The sequence below is a fragment of the Hemibagrus wyckioides genome, linkage group LG27 (genome assembly GCF_019097595.1).
Source record: "Hemibagrus wyckioides isolate EC202008001 linkage group LG27, SWU_Hwy_1.0, whole genome shotgun sequence".
Classification (NCBI taxonomy): domain Eukaryota; kingdom Metazoa; phylum Chordata; class Actinopteri; order Siluriformes; family Bagridae; genus Hemibagrus; species Hemibagrus wyckioides.
The window spans coordinates 13,065,933-13,082,451 of NC_080736.1; the positions used below are offsets into that span (position 1 = coordinate 13,065,933).

General features: G+C 40.7%; 1 pseudogene; it reads right to left on the minus strand.

The window, feature by feature from the left end:
* Positions 1–1,173: 1,173 nt before the first annotated feature.
* Positions 1,174–16,513, minus strand: LOC131347770 (low choriolytic enzyme-like; annotated as a pseudogene).
* Positions 16,514–16,519: the final 6 nt, after the last annotated feature.

Genomic DNA, 16,519 nt, shown 5'->3' on the forward strand with positions numbered 1-16,519 from the left:
AGAAACAATTTTATACATTTAGAGATCTATAAAAAGGTTACAGATCAGCGTGTTTACCATAGTACAGTGGAGTTTTCCATTAATTATAGATCACCCTAATTGACAAATAAGGTTCAGAGCTAACAGAGACCACAAAGCTTTCCTTTCTAATGAAGAGGACTGGCTAATGAGACAGTTTAGATTTTCAAGAGCCATTGTCTTGTTTGCTGCATTCGTCATCAAGAATGACTTTTTGAGAAAAGTAACTGTAATAAAACGGACTATTTCTTGTGAGGTGTGAAATACTGTAGACTAATTTCTTTTTTACTTTGTTATTTAATGGTTGATTAGTATCTATTGCCGTTTCCTCCAAGGGGTGATTCTACAATTTTCATTTAAGGGGGGTATAATAAAAAAAATTAATAATAATTATATTATTATTAATTAATTAAATATTATATAATTATATATATATATATATATATATATATATATAAAACAGTGGCGGACCGTGCATTTCACACCTAGGCCTTCACTGGTGTCCTTCCTGAATTAATCCACCTCTATACCATCATTATGACCCCCTGACCCCCCTACTCAGCCCTCCTAAAATTCAGCGATTCTCCATAAACTGTACACAAATTCGTGATCACCTCAGTCCCCTTTAAATTTCATATGAAAACGGCGGCAGACTTCGGCTCCTCCCCATCTTTCAGTGCGTTCTTCAATCCACAGACTGCGGCGTCACAGAGCGAAGATCAGAGGACAAGTGTGTGTGTGTGTGTGTGTGTGTGTGTGTGAGATCAGGAAAACTCGTATTTGGCTTGTTCAGTACTCAAATGTTATACACATCTATGCAATACAGTGGAATGCTGCAATAAGTTTACCATCCTACCCTATTAGTCAAATCTTTATTTTATTTCATTTATTTTTTTATTTTTCACTATTATACCCTCATTGGGGGCTGAGCCTCCCTTAGAATCGCCCCTGGATGGCACGGCAATAGATACTAATCACCTGTTAAATAACAAAGTAAAAAAGAAATTAGTCTACAGTATTTCACACTTCACAAGGAATAGTCAATTTTATTATGGTTACTTTTCTCAAAAAGACATTCTTGATGCCTTATGCAGCAAACTGCAATCTAAGGAGGACGCAGCATCCGAAATGAGACACAGCGAAAATAGAAACAATGTATATGGGCGGGTCGCTGCCTCTGACTACTCCAACTATCCAATCAAAGGACGGGAAATTGCTGACGTAATCGTATGCCTGCTAGATGGCCACAGTGACGCCAACTCGAAATCTGATTGGTTAATGGAACAGTTTCATTGCCACTTATTTTAAGCTCTGCACTTTTAATTCTGCAGGCCTTACGGCCGCACAAACCATGATGTTAGCCACTGGCTGAAATATGATTGGATAAATACTCTTATCATAAATATACACTACTGGAAGCATCGCAACCGAGAGAAAAGCTATGAAATGTAGAGAATAGACCATTGGGAATAATTTAATACACATTCATGGAAAAATATATTAATTGTATTAAAATGCAAGTCAGTGGTTCAGATCACTGCTGTTTAGGCCAGCGGAGAAGGCCTTGCTGGCCCTGACTGCCCACCACTGTATACATATACAGTATATATATGTTTGCCTTGCATTCTTTATTTATGGAAGGGAATTTACAGGAAAAATAGCCACTGTGTATAGTATTTGTAATCTTGAAAGAATTTGATCATTGTAAAGCAAAACACTGTATATTTTTTAAACTCCAGGTTTAGGATTTAGAAGTACTTTGACATTTGAACATTTTTATAGTAGTACTTGTAACATAAGTGACTAAAAGAAATGAATGTTCCTTGAACTGTGGAGATTTTTTTTTATTCTTACAATTTACATATAAAAAAGTATAACAATCAAATAAATTGGAAAATGTGGATGTTAAGAGAAACAGAAGATGATCTTTGCTTTTATGAAGTGGACAACTGGGTTTTGTTTGCAAAAGGTAAAGCACTAATACTATTATATGATACTATTCTGTGTTTAACCAATCAGAATTTATGGTACTGCTATAAGGAAACTGTACATTTCTCTAGACTTTGATGATGATCTGAGATATATGAGTATACTTCTTGTGTGTTTCAGCCTGGTCAGCCACAATGCTAGTGGCATTGTTAAGGTAACATCTATAGATAGCATGTCAAAGCCAAAACATCACAGTCTGTCTGGTTTCCAAATCAAACAGTTTACTGATTTTATGCACAACAATGTTAAATGACTGATGTTTAATTAAATATGTCACTATCATCATCATTAAATGGATCTCAAACTGAACACTGTTGGTAAAAACTGAAAATAAACTCATAATAGCAGAACAGAGAAACTATCAAAAGTTGCAATAAACTCTAAGCAAAGTGTGCCCAGGTGGCTGCTTTTGCAAATATTTTTCTAATATCTGAAATTTGAGGGGAAAACCCCATCAGATTACATCAAGAGCAGAACTTTTTCAAACTTTTTGCATACAGTTTTTAAAATATAAAAAAAAAAAACGCCTTTGAAATGCACTGCTGATGATAAGTGTGACTCCTTCAACTGCAGTAGAATCTGTTAACACGTGGAATGTCATTGCGGCTCATTTCAGTGGCACGTCCAATGGGAACATTATTGTCTGGAATAGGGAGGATGGTCTTGCCTTTTCCTGGAGAAAGCAAACCTGGACCAACACAGTGTGGCATCAAAACAGTGAGATATGTGAATAAAAAAACAACTGTTTTAGTATAATGCTTTACCTTGAATAGTGCATGACAGAATTGTAGTCATATGTTGTGTTCAAATTGTTGGTGCTGACCTTATCAAAATTGTGCTCTTGTCCTGTGAATACATTAATCATATAATTGTTATTGTTTTTTTTCTTTTATCTTCTTTTACTGACAGAACAACGGCCTTTAAAATTATCTATAGCAACTTTTTAAACATTTATATATTTGAATGTTCTGCATATTTGAATATCAAGAGATAATGTTTAGAGTTCAAAAAATTCATTAACAAGAAATAAGAAGTGAAAGTCCTGTTCTGCTCACCAGGAATAACATTTTCGAGGAGGATTCTAACATGATCATCACGGTCACTACGAGTCTGCTCATGATGAAATCCCAGAGCATGCAGAAGCTCATGCTGGATGATGTGATGAAAAACACAGAAAGAAAGTTCTATGGAAAGAACCTGCCTTCTGAAGGATTTCAGTGCACTCTTGATTAGACGGCTTTCAGAGAATGCTTTCAGAAAAAGAGAAGGTTGTTAAATGGAGTTAATGGAGCTCTGGCATATATTATGCTGGAACCATAATATTCACCATACTGCCTAGAAATGACATAGGGCACTTTAACCTTCCCATTCCTGCCCCTGGGCCACTTGCACCAACGAGAAGTACATGGATCTGCATTTTGGAGCCCAGGGTACACCGCTGTGTCACCATGTGTAATGACCAAACCATCCTTCAGCTTTCCTGTCCAGTAAAACACAGTTGTGTACACTGAGATTTGTAGTACATGCATTATTTAAAAAAAAAAATTCTTGAGAAAATGTCTACAACCTGTTTTACTAAACTATTGGAAGACTGAACACTTTAAGCTAGAAATGAATTCAGATAGCTAGCCCTACAGTTACTTTAATGAAAAATCTTACTTTCAAAATGTATCAATTTAAAATTTGTCCCATGACTAATAAAAATTAGTTCTAGGAAACATGTACCTTCCATTAAAAAAGAACTAGCAGTTATTAAATGTGTAAATAGGAATCGGTCAGTTATCATTAGACATTGTATGTTTCGTTTCACATCTATCTATCTATCTATCTATCTATCTATCTATGTCAGACAATGAATTTTCACGAATAAAATATTGCTCTTTAATCTGTAAATGAAACCTATCACTGTTTATATCAGACTGCTAAAGAACCTACAGTAGCTTTTAACCTTCACTTTTGAACTATAACTAACTTCTTTCTAATCTATTAATTCTAACACAACCAATTACACTTTACAACTATGTCACTCTTCGCCAGGTTACCACATAAACAAATGGTCACAATTGTATCTACAATATATAACACCTCAGTCATCAGCCTTATTTGTGGAGGTTGGAATTGCTGATAACTATAAATATTTTGGTGTACACTTAAATGACAGATTGGACTGGAGGACCAACACTGACACTGTATACAAGAAGGGAATTAGCAGAGTCTATTTTCTGAGGAAGATCCCATCTTTCAATTTCAATGCAACAAGATGCTGAAGATCTTCTACCAGTCTGTGATGGCAAGCGTCATTTACTGTGTTGTGGTCTGCTTTGCAGAATCAGTGCCAGGGATTTTAGCAGGATTAACAAGCTAATTCGCAAGGCTGGATCTATCATTGGACACAAACTAGGGTCAGTGAGGAACAGGAGGTCACTGAAGAAACTGCTCTCCATCATAGACAATCCATCTACCCTACTCTGCAACACACTACAGAGTCTGCTGAGCTCATTCTCTAAAGACTGATTCAGATTCATAATCACAGAAAGTGTTACAGGAGGTCATTCGCAATACCACTGTACAACAGCTCACTGTGGGTGGGAGGTCATAACACTCACATTTCACTACTACAACCATTAGCATCATTATATTGTATAATCTTCTTATTTATTATCTACTGGCAGTTTGCATAAACATTTACAGCATTTGGCAGATGCCCTTATCCAGAGCAACTTCCATTTATCTCATTTATTCAAATGAAGGTTAAGGGTCTGGCTCAAGGGCCAAGCAGCGGTAATTTAGTGGTCCTGGGATTCAAACTCTCAACCTTCCGATCAGTAGTCCAACGCCTTAACGACTGAGCTACCACTTCTAGATTGCACAGGTGTACTGTGATGTAAATTCTGATGTAAATAAGGTTAAATCACTACTATGCTTAATTAAACTTATTGTATTCTGTTTAAGGTCTAGTCTTATATATAGATGCATTGTATCTTGGTACTGACTAAGCTACTGTAACACAAGAATTTTCCTCATGGGATCAATAATTTATATCTATCTATTTATAAACAGGGCCAGGAAGCCATGAAGATGTTAGATGCAGATGCAGTTAGATGAAGATGAAGATGTAGATGAAGATGTTAGATGCAGATGCATGTTAGATGCAGACCTTTTTATTTGCCCCGGGAATTCACTACCACTTTCATTATCGGAGTGTACATTCCACCCAGCGCTAATGCTAAGGAGGCTCTGTGTGAACTCTACGGAGCTATTAGCAAGCTGCAGAATGCTCACCCCGACGGACTGTTTATCACAGCCGGAGATTTCAATCATGCAAATCTCAGAACAGTGCTCCCTAAATTCCATCAACATGTGGACTTTGCTATGAGAGGGGCGAACACGCCAGATCTTGTTTACACAAACATTTTCGGCGCGTATCGTGCAGAGACCCACCCCCACCTCGGCTACTCAGACCACATCTCTGTGATGTTGATTCCAGCATACAGACCACTTGTCAGACGCTCTAAACCGGTTCTGAAACAGGTTAAATCCTGGCCAGCAGGAGCCATCTCTGCTCTTCAGGACTGTTTTGAGTGCACTGACTGGGACATGTTTAGGGAGGCTGCAACCAACAGCAACTCTATTGACTTGGAGGAGTACACGGCATCAGTGTCCGGCTACATCGGGAAGTGCATCGATGACGTGACCGTCTCCAAGTCCATCACCATACGCTCCAACCAGAAGCTGTGGATGACCGCAAAGGTGTGTGCGCTGCTAAGATACAAAGACTCTGCCTTCAGAGCTGGAGACCAGGATGCCCTAAGTACAGCATGGGCTAAACTGTCTTGAGCCATTAGAGAGGCAAAGCGTGCACACTCCCAGAGAGTCCACGGCCACTTCCAGAGCAGCGGCGATACTCGGCGCATGTGGCAAGGCATCCAGTCCATCACCAACTACAGGCCAGCTCCACCTGCCTGTGACAGTGATGCCTTCCTTCCAGATGTGCTGAACAGCTTCTACGCTCGGTTTGAGGTACATAACGATGTGACAGCAAGGAAGACCATCCCTTCTTCAGAGGACGAGGTGCTCTGTCTCACCACGGCTGACGTGAGGAAAACTCTATGCAGAGTTAACCCACGGAAAGCTGCTGGACCAGATAACATTCCTGGCAGAGTGCTCAGGGAGTGTGCAGAACGGCTAGCAGATGTCTTCACAGACATCTTCAACATCTCCCTGAGCAGCGCCGTCGTCCCAACGTGCCTAAAGTCTACCACCATCATCCCCGTGCCGAAGAAGTCTCCAGTGTCCTGTCTCATTGACTACCGTCCCATTGCACTCACACCCATCATCATGAAGTGCTTTGAGAGGCTCGTCATGAGGCACATCAAGAACCTGCTGCTACCTTCACTTGACCCCATGCAGTTTGTGTATCGTCCAAATCGCTCCACAGACGATGCCATCACCACAACCCTCCATCTGGCCCTCACACACCTGGACAATAAAGACACTTACCTACACATACTGTTCATTGACTTCAGTTCAGCATTCAACACGATCATTCCTCAGCACCTGATCGAGAAGCTGAGTCTGCTGGGCATCAACACCTCCTTCTACAATTGGATCCTGGGTTTCCTGACTGGGAGACCTCAGCCAGTAGGGATCGGGAACAGCATCTCCAGCACCACCAAACTGAACACTGGAGCTCCTCAGGGCTGTGTGCTCAGTCCACTGCTGTTCACTCTGCTGACTCATGACTGTGCAGCAATGCATAGCTCTAATCATATCATCAAGTTTGCCAATGACACGACCGTGGTGGGTCTCATTAGTAAGAACGACGAGTCAGCATATAGAGAGGAGGTGCAACAACTAGCAGCCTGGTGTAAAGTCAATAACCTGTCTCTGAACGTTGACAAGACTAAAGAGACAGTTGTTGACTTCAGGAGAGCAAAGAGTGACCATTCTCCACTGAACATGGATGGGTCCATCGTGGAGATCGTCAAGAGCACCAAATTCCTTGGTGTTCACCTGGTGGAGGACCTCACCTGGTCACTCAACACCAGCTCCATCACCAGGAAAGCCCAGCAGCGTCTCTACTTCCTGCGAAGGCTGAGGAAGGCTCATCTTCCACCTCCCATCCTGACCACCTTCTACAGAGGGACCATCGAGAGCATCCTGAGCAGCTGCGTCAGTGCCTTGTTTGGGAATTGCACCGTCTCGGATCGCAAGACCCTTCAGCGGATAGTGAGGACAGCTGAGAAGATCATCGGAGTCTCTCTTCCCTCTATCACAGACATTTACTCCACACGCTGCATCCACAAAGCTAACAGCATTGTGGATGATCCCGACACCCCTCACACACACTCTTCACCCTTCTGCCATCCAGTAAGAGGTACCGAAGCATTCGGACCCGCACAACCAGACTGTTAAACAGTTCTACCCTCAGGCAATCAGGCATCTCAACAGAGAACTGAGCTGAGCTGGACACATGCACACACACACACACGTACAACCAAGATCTGATCCCAGAGGAGAACTGAACTTGTGCTGGACATAGTCAGACACACACACACACTAAATTGTCCTGTTTGCACGCACATGCCACTTTACATTTATATATATTTATATTAATCCTGTTTACATGTGTCGCTTTAATATCTGCAATTACTGTATACACTGTTCTTTGCACATTGTCTTGTTCATTGCACAAAGTCGGCCTATATGTTGTTTGTCTGCACTGTCTTGTCTTGTCTTGTCTTCCTGAGCACTTCTGTTGTATGTCTAGTTCTTAAAGATTGCACCTTAAGTATAGTTTAATTTTTTTAGTTTAATTTTAATTTTTAAATTATAGTTTAATTTTTGTTATCTCTGTTATAGCTCTATGTTTGTCTGCGTCACTGTACTTTGTCTGTGTTATTTGTAGCCCCTCTGGTCTAGGAGGAACGTTGTTTCACTTCACTGTGTACTGCATCTGCTATATATGGTTGAAGTGACAATAAAACTTCTTTGACTTTGACTTGAGTCAAGTGCATCTTACCAGCATTCTTGTTGGCTCTTTCAATTATAGAAGATACAGAGAAATAATCATCATTGATGTCACCGATGTTATCTAAAATGAACATGGTGAAATTAGTTAACAAAAAAAAGTAAATTGTAAATGAATTAAGAATCTGAATTAAGTAGCATCTTACCAGTTTCCTCAGAGTTCACATTAACCAACACCTGTTTGATAAATGTTCAAATTGTCTGTGAGCTGTACTTATGCATGTGCCAAATAAAAAGCATGCATTTTATGTTGTTAAATTCAACAAATTTATGTTGTTAATTTCTTTTAGTTCATCTTCATGGCACGGCTCTGAACAAGACTGATGCTGAGCAGAAACAGGATGAACCCTGTGCAAACCCTAACTCTAGTTTAGTGCTAACCATATGACTACCCTGAACCTACATACATGGAGGTCCCCCAATGTTGGACATTGGAGTATGTCACTTTCCTGATAAAAAGGTCTAGTTACTTATAGAGTCTGCTTTTCTTAACATCTATTCATGTGAATCAATAGCGTGATCAGTGAACTATGTAACATAGGCAAAGGTATGTAGATACCTTGTTAAATTTACAATACAATAAAAAAAGAAAAACGTGTTTCAGACTTCACTGATTTTATGCAGTGGTGGGAAGTAACTGTACTTAAGTTTCTTTTTCCAGCATCTGTACTTTACTTAAGTATAAAAAAATGGTGAAACTTTATACTTTCTACTCCACCACATCTCTTAACTTGTATAAAAAACACAGCTGTCCAATTGCAGCACAGCAAGCAAACCAAGGTACCTATGATATAGGTAGCTTTTTGGTTTCATTAAATGCAGAGAGCACAAACAATAGAGTAAGATTAAAATTTCAGTGTCACAGCCTGAAATACTGTAACCCAGGATGGAAGAAAACCCTGACCCCATCCTGTCACCTGTACACCCATGGCCTGGCCTGCAGTAGTTGTTTCAAGTTGTAGAACAGAAGAAAGAGTCTTTCATATTCAGATGCCTGCTCTGCCTGCCTCAGTAACATACAATTTCTTCTTACAAGAATTCTCGATCCAATTTGAGAAAACATGTAGAGGTGAGCAGGTCCTGTGATAATCATAATGATAATCATAATTTTCTATAATATAATATTTCATAAGATATTCTATGATCTAATGATAGCTTAGACAACAAAGGATTTTATTGTGTATGTGAAAAAATCTGTCATTATCTTAATTATGTCATTACGCTTTAGTCAGCTAAGTAAGCTAAAGTAATCAGTAACTCTTGAGCAGTAGCCTATGCTAACTTTACAAATGTTATACAGCAACCCAATAACCCAATAGGTCAATTGTTATTGTTTATATAGTGTTGCTCACCAATATTATTGACTGTGCTGAATTTCAATTATTTTCTTCTGAATCTGCATAGCAGCAAGATTCTGTGAAAGTAAATCTGATTCGATCTTTGCTGTCATTTGTTTAAAATTAATTCCCCAATGAGTTACCAAGTCAGACTGTCTCTCTGTAGTACTTACAATTTTTTTCTGATGTAATGTTTTTGTTTCATTTTTAGGCTCTTTATGTAGGAAACAATTTACAAGCCACAGACGCTTTATATAATGGCCCTTTTTTGTTGTGTAGTGCCCATGCACAAATACCTGTGCCCTGTAAACACTGACACACACACACACACACACAAATATGACATTTCAACATCTGGATGGTAAAGAGTTTTATAAGGTTTTAATTTGTTACTATGTGAAGTAATAAATAAATATAAATCTTAACAGGAAAACTTCATTATTCTCAAATCCTGCTATGTTACAGCCACCTATGTCCCCCTTGCGTGTCTTGACTGCTCAAAACAATGTTGACTGACATCTGTATCATGTTTATTTCTCAGACCTTGAATTAACAGGCATGTGTGAGTAGAGTGACAGTTTCTTCTCAAATAAAGTGAATAGTTAATTACAAAAAATGGCAACATTAGAGCTAGGATAAATGTAGTACGTTTTCACTTAAGTACATTTGGTACTTTAGCTCGAGTGGAAATTTAAATGGAAAACTTCTACATTCATTTTAACTAGGGTATCACTATTTTCACTCAAGTACAAAAGATGTGTACTTCACCAACTACTCAATTTATTCACTGATGAATGGGTGACTCTTGAGTGAATAGGGATTTTGCAGATATCCCCCATCAGTTAATAATTTTAATTGACACAATGATGACGGAAAAATTAGTATCAAGTTCAAGTATCAAGGATATAAGTTTTCTTGTGGAGATTTATCGCAAAGGTGACTGTCACTGTCACTCTGTTCCCAGTGCATGACTTGAAAGTCTTCAATTTCATATTATACCACAGTTAGTTCTTGTCCACTACTCTGATTTGACAAGCAGTGTCCCAAAAGTGCATAACAATAGTTCATTACATTGGAACAATTACTTCTCTTACTGTGAGCTGTCAGTCAGTCTCTATGTTGTCATGGTAATATACAATGCTCTATTTGGCCACATTGTGACTGAAATGTCATTTACTCATTTAATAAGACCTTGTTTAAGGAAGTGCTGTATAAAAGGAATATTACTGTTTAAATCATTCACATGATATTGCCTAAATGTCTCTTAACATCATACTCCTTATGGAAAAAAACAGCCACACTTCCCAATGAACTCAGTGAAAAAATATTCATTTTGACAAAAAAAATGTTTCCCCCACAGTGAAATTTTTTTTTTACAAAAAACTTCTTGTCTTGGATATAATTATTGCCTGTAAACATATAGAAAAAAATTTAATTTAGTGACTGTTCAACTCCCATCAGTTGAACAATTTTGAAATTCTTCCTTTTAACAATTTGTCTTTTAGTAACAACAAAATTTCTGGTCATGTTTTGTAATGCTGCAGTAGCAGGTGTTTATTTTCCTGTGTGGTCATTAGTTGTCTAATCCTAACGGTTTTCAAGCTTCATGATCCACAAAATCCTAACACTGGTGTTGAAGCTGCAAGCTCGTGCAGTTGATTTGTTGATCCCTTTATTGCATGTATATCAGGAGTCCAAACAGTTCCTCTGGTGGAGGTTTGAAAAAGTGAAACTGTGATGTGATTTTAAGATATCCTTAAAATTCATATTTTATAGATTCAAATGCAAATTCATAGACTAAACCCAGGGTGACTCTTGTAATTACTGAAGCTACCCCACACGCAGTCTGTGTAATCAAATTAATGCATTGTGTCTGTACAAGTTCAATGACTGCAATTGTTTAAGTTCTGGCTTGTTTGAAGATCCATCATGCATTTGCCCTCTGAGTTGAGACAGCTTTTTAACTGCATCATGACATCACACTCCGTATGTCACTGTTCATATATTGTAAATATTATCTCTGCCCAATTTCTCCCTTTTTATTTTTGCTGGTTACAGAACTTTTATCATTAATTATCTTACATGATCCAGATTTAAAAGGAATATTTTTTATTTTTTATTATTTTTACATATTATATATGTTTTTTTTAAATATTTTATTTTGTATGTGGATGTTTTTTAATAACAAATTTATCAAATGACAAATTTATCAAAGAAATCCGTAAACTTTTAATAAGGGAATAAGGGATGAATATAAATTGAAACTTTAAACTTGTCATTTTTATTCTGGAGTTTTATCCACCTCCAAGCCATAAGAGGGAACTCTTCCCCGAGTAACCACTTCTAGGTTACACTACCACTTCTGGCCTAGTCTGCATTAAAACTGATTTTAAACCTGCATTTAAAAGGTTTTGTTAATAACCAATGTGAAGTATTGTCCCAACAGCATTACCAAGCTTTGTATTTTGTTCTGCAGTGATTTCTCTTGCATATGACATGTTCTATGTTTTTTTATTTTTTCGGCTTTGGATTGTGTTATTGGTTTGTTTCCATTGCTGACTGATCTTTTGGTTTTTGTTACTGTTTTTGCATCTGCCGGTTGAATTGGATTACTATGTTCTTTAATAAAACTCTGTGTTTCAACTATTGAAGTGTCGGCCCCCACATTACAGAATACTTTGCCAAATACAAATCCAGAGGAGGTATCCTCCCTCTAGGGCATCATGGCACACCACCAGGAACTGATTACAGCCTACGGTCTTGGTGCTACAAGTGGCAAGCTCTCAACTCACTTATTCTGTGCTACTAGCCAAACTCGCATGGATAGCAATGCCGGAGAACATTAATGGCTCCACTGATCAGTGTCATAGATTTCTGCACCAGTGTGAGATTTTCTTTAAACACCAGCCTGATGCCTATGGAAAGGAGGCAACCCAGTGTGTGTTCCTAACATCTCTACTCACTGGGAGAACATTGGTTGCTGTTTCCTCCACTGCCCGCAGCACAGCCACCTCCATAGAAAGCCTGGATGTTACCCGTGCTGTTGACATTTCACAGGAATACAGTTATCTGAGAAGGGTTTTCAATAGGAGCAGGTGGCCAAACTTCCCCCACATAGGGCCTGGGACTGTGTGATAGATCTCTTGCCAAATACCTCACCGCCCAAGAGTTGCATCTACCCTCTCTCCCTTCCCAAAATCCAAGCCATGGAACTGTACATTGAGGAAGCCCTAGATGCCAGCTTCCTTTACCCCTTAACCTGACCTGCAGCAGCTAGTAGCTTCTTCTTTGCTGAGAAGAAAGACAGTGGTTTGCGGCCTTGCATTGACTACCAGGGACTCAACTCTATAACAGGCTGCTATACTTACCCGTTCTGTTGGTCCCCCCCAGCCCTAGAACAGCTCAGAGAGCCACAACTCTTCAGCAAACCCAACCTACACAGTGCCTACAATCTGATATGAATAAGGGATAAGTGGAAGACAGCATTCCTGACCACAAGAGGACATTATGAGTCATGCTGTACAGGCTTATGAAGGCACCAGAAGTAAGGCAACATGAAGTCCTTCATTAATGAAATATTCAAAGACCTCCTCAATCATTGTGTCTATTTATATTGATGACATTCTTGTCTATTCTAAAACCTTTGAGGCCCATGAGTCACATGGGCTTCAAAGGTTTTAGAATGTACCTGTTGTGGATGTACCTGCTGTGGATGACTGATTCCAGTGGAGCAGAGAGTGCTCATGTCCTCCTCCAATGGGCGATTTGTCCACAGATTTTGTAGATTTTGTCTACAGGCTACAGGCCGACCAACAAAGACAACCTCACCCTCCCTACTGCCCCGGTGAGTACGTCTGGCTATCCACCTGAGTCCCTGATATATAGGACCCTTTTAAAATTATTCCACCAACTAAACCTGGTCACCTACTGGTTCCAGCTCCTGGCTAGCAACCCTATTTTTTGCATTTTTGGATTGTATTAATGGTTTGTTTGCATCCATGATTGATGTTTTGGTTTTTGGACTCTCTGCCTGTTGTTACTGTTTTTGCCTCTGCCTGTCGGATTGGATTACTTTGCTATGTTCTATAATAAAACTCCTCCCACATTACAGTAACATTCAATGATTTATTTCTCACAGCAATAACAGAACATATGATTTAACTCTGATGTCTTTAACACCAGTCTGTAAAATTTTATGAACACAGAACACTAAATAAAATCCCTGCATATGACATAGTAGGCCTGAGTTACACTATATGTTTCCCAGTCAACCTTATTCCTCTTCTTATTAGGATCCTTCATTAAAGAACAATTTCATTTACATAAAATCAAACAATGCATTATTTAACCATAGTCATGGGGTGTTACATCCATCTACTTTTTCTCTCTTTGCATAACTTAGTTTTAGATATCCAAATTTACTTGAACCATATTTCATAATTAGGACATCCTGAAAATGATTCAAATATATTTACATGATTTTAACAATTTTATTTTAATTTTATCATAGTTATATCAATATTTTGGAGTTGCTAGAAGGGCTTAGTAAAAAAAAAAAGTTTGACTTTGACTTATCAGGCCATAAATGGTTTAAAGTCCATGTTGAGGATGGGGGAGGGAGATGGGCTTTCCTCAGCGTCCTCAGGAAGTAGAGGCGCTGCTGGGCTTTCTTGGTGATGGAGCTGGTGTTGAGTGACCAGGTGAAGTTCTCTGCCAGATGAACACCAAGGAATTTGGTGCTCTTGACGATCTCCACAGAGGATCCATTGATGAACAGCAGAGAATGGTTATTCTGTGCTCTCCTGATGTCAACAACCATCTCTTTATTCTTGTTGACGTTCAGAGACAGGTTGTTGGCTCTACACCATGCTGTTAGCCGCTGCACCTGCTCTCTGTAAGCGGACTCGTAGTTCTTTATGATGAGACCCACCACGGTCGTGTCATCGGCGAAGTTGACAATGTGGTTGGATCTGTGCATTGCACAGTTGTGAGTGAGCAAAGTGAACAGCAGTGGACTGAGCACACAGCCCTGAGGAGCTCAAGTGCTCAGTGTGGGGGTGCTGGAGATGCTGTTCCCGACCCGGACTGACTGGGGTCTCCCAGTCAGGAAATCCAGGATCCAGTTGCAGAGAGAGGTGTTCAGGCCCAGCAGGGTCAGCTTCTCAATCAGCTGCTGAGGGATGATTGTGTTGAATGCTGAACTGAAATCTATGAACAGCATTCGAACGTAGGAGTCCTTACAGTCCAGGTGTGTGAGGGCAAGATGGAGGGTTGTGGTGATGGCATTGTCCGTGGAGCGGTTAGGACAATACGCAAACTGCAAGGGGTCCAGTGAGGCTGGTAGCTGTGTTTTGATGTGCCTCATGACGAGCCTCTCGAAGCATTTCATTACGATTGGTGTGAGTGCGATGGGACGATAGTCATTGAGGCAGGAAACTGTAGACTTCTTTGGCACAGGGACAATGGTCATTGTCTTGAGGCATGTAGGGGTAATGGAGCTGCTCAGCGCGATATTGAAGATGTCAGTGGAAGAAGACATCTACTAGCTGCTCTGCACACTATGAGCACTATCCCTGAGCACTGTGCCAGGAATGTTGTCTGGTCCAGCATACTTCCGTGGGTTAACTCTGCATAGAGTTCTCTTCAAGTCAGCCATGGTGAGACAGAGCACATTTGGAGGAGGGATGGTCTTCCTTGCTGTTGTGTTGTTCTGTGCCTCAAACCGAGCGTAGAACTCGTTCAGTGCGTCTGGGAGTGAGGCGTCACTGTCACATGCAGGTGAAGTTGTCCTGTAGTTCGTGATCGCCTGAATGCCCTGCCACATGCGCCAGGAGTCTCTGATGTCCTGGAAGTGGCCATGGATTCTCTGGGCGTGTGCGCACTTCGCTTCTCTGATGGCTCTGGACAGTTTGGCCCTCACTGTTTTTAAGGCCGCCCTGTCCCCTGCTCTGAAGGCGGAGTCTCTCGACCTCAGGAGAGCACACACTTTTGCAGTCATCCACGGCTTCTGGTTGGAGCGTGTGGTGATGGTGCACTTCCCGATGTAGCCGGTCACTGATGCCTTGTACTCCTCCAAGTCAATAGAGTCGCCATTGGTTGCAGCCTCCCTAAACATGTCCCAGCCAGTTCACTCAAAACAGTCCTGAAGAGCAGAGATGGCCAGGTTTTAACCTGTCTCTGAACCGGTTTAGAGCATATGATGAGTGGTCTGTATGCTGGAATCAACATCACAGAGATGTGGTCTGAGAAGGAGGTGGAGGTGGGGCTCCGCACGATATGTGCCGGGAATGTTTGTGTAAACAAGATCCAGCGTGTTCGTCCCTCTCGTAGCAAAGTCCACATGCTGATGGAATTTAGGGAGCACTGTTTTGAGATTTGCATGATTGAAATCTCCGGCAATGATAAACAGTCTGTCGGGGTGAGCATTCTGCAGCTCACTAATAGCTCCGTAGAGCTCACACAGAGCCTCCTTAGCATTAGCGCTGGGGGGAATGTACACTCCGATAATGAATACGGTAGTGAATTCCTGAGGCAAATAAAATAGTCTGCATCTCACAGTCACAAACTCCACTAGCGATGAGCAGTAATTAGACACAAGCACAGAGTCCTTACACCATTCCGTGTTGATGTAAACACACACACCACCACCGCGAGTCTTACCGCACAGAGCTGCATTCCTGTCGGCACGAAACGCAGTTGGCCCAGCTAGCTGAATGGCGGCGTCCGGAACTCTGTCGCTGAGCTACGTCTCCGTGAAAACAAAGACGCAGCAGTCTCTGATCTCACGCCGTGTAATTTGCTGGAGTCGGATGTAGTCCAATTTATTGTCCAGTGAGTAGACGTTGGACAAGATGATGGAGGGGAGTGCTGGTCGGCTAGGCTTTGTTGTAAGCCTACCACAGACACCCACCCATTTTCCCCGCTTCCGCTTCCTCGAACACCACTTGCGACGTCCTCTCTCTCAGCCAACGGCATCAGGCAACGCCAAGAACTGAAGGCCTGGTCTTTGCAGCAAGCCGAGGTCGTGAAGTTTGCAGAGTACATCATCATGCAGGTTAGTAACTGCATGATTTCTGATCTGGAGTATCGTCTCGGTATATACATGAACGGTCGTATACATGAACACCACTGTCTTTGGTGTCCAT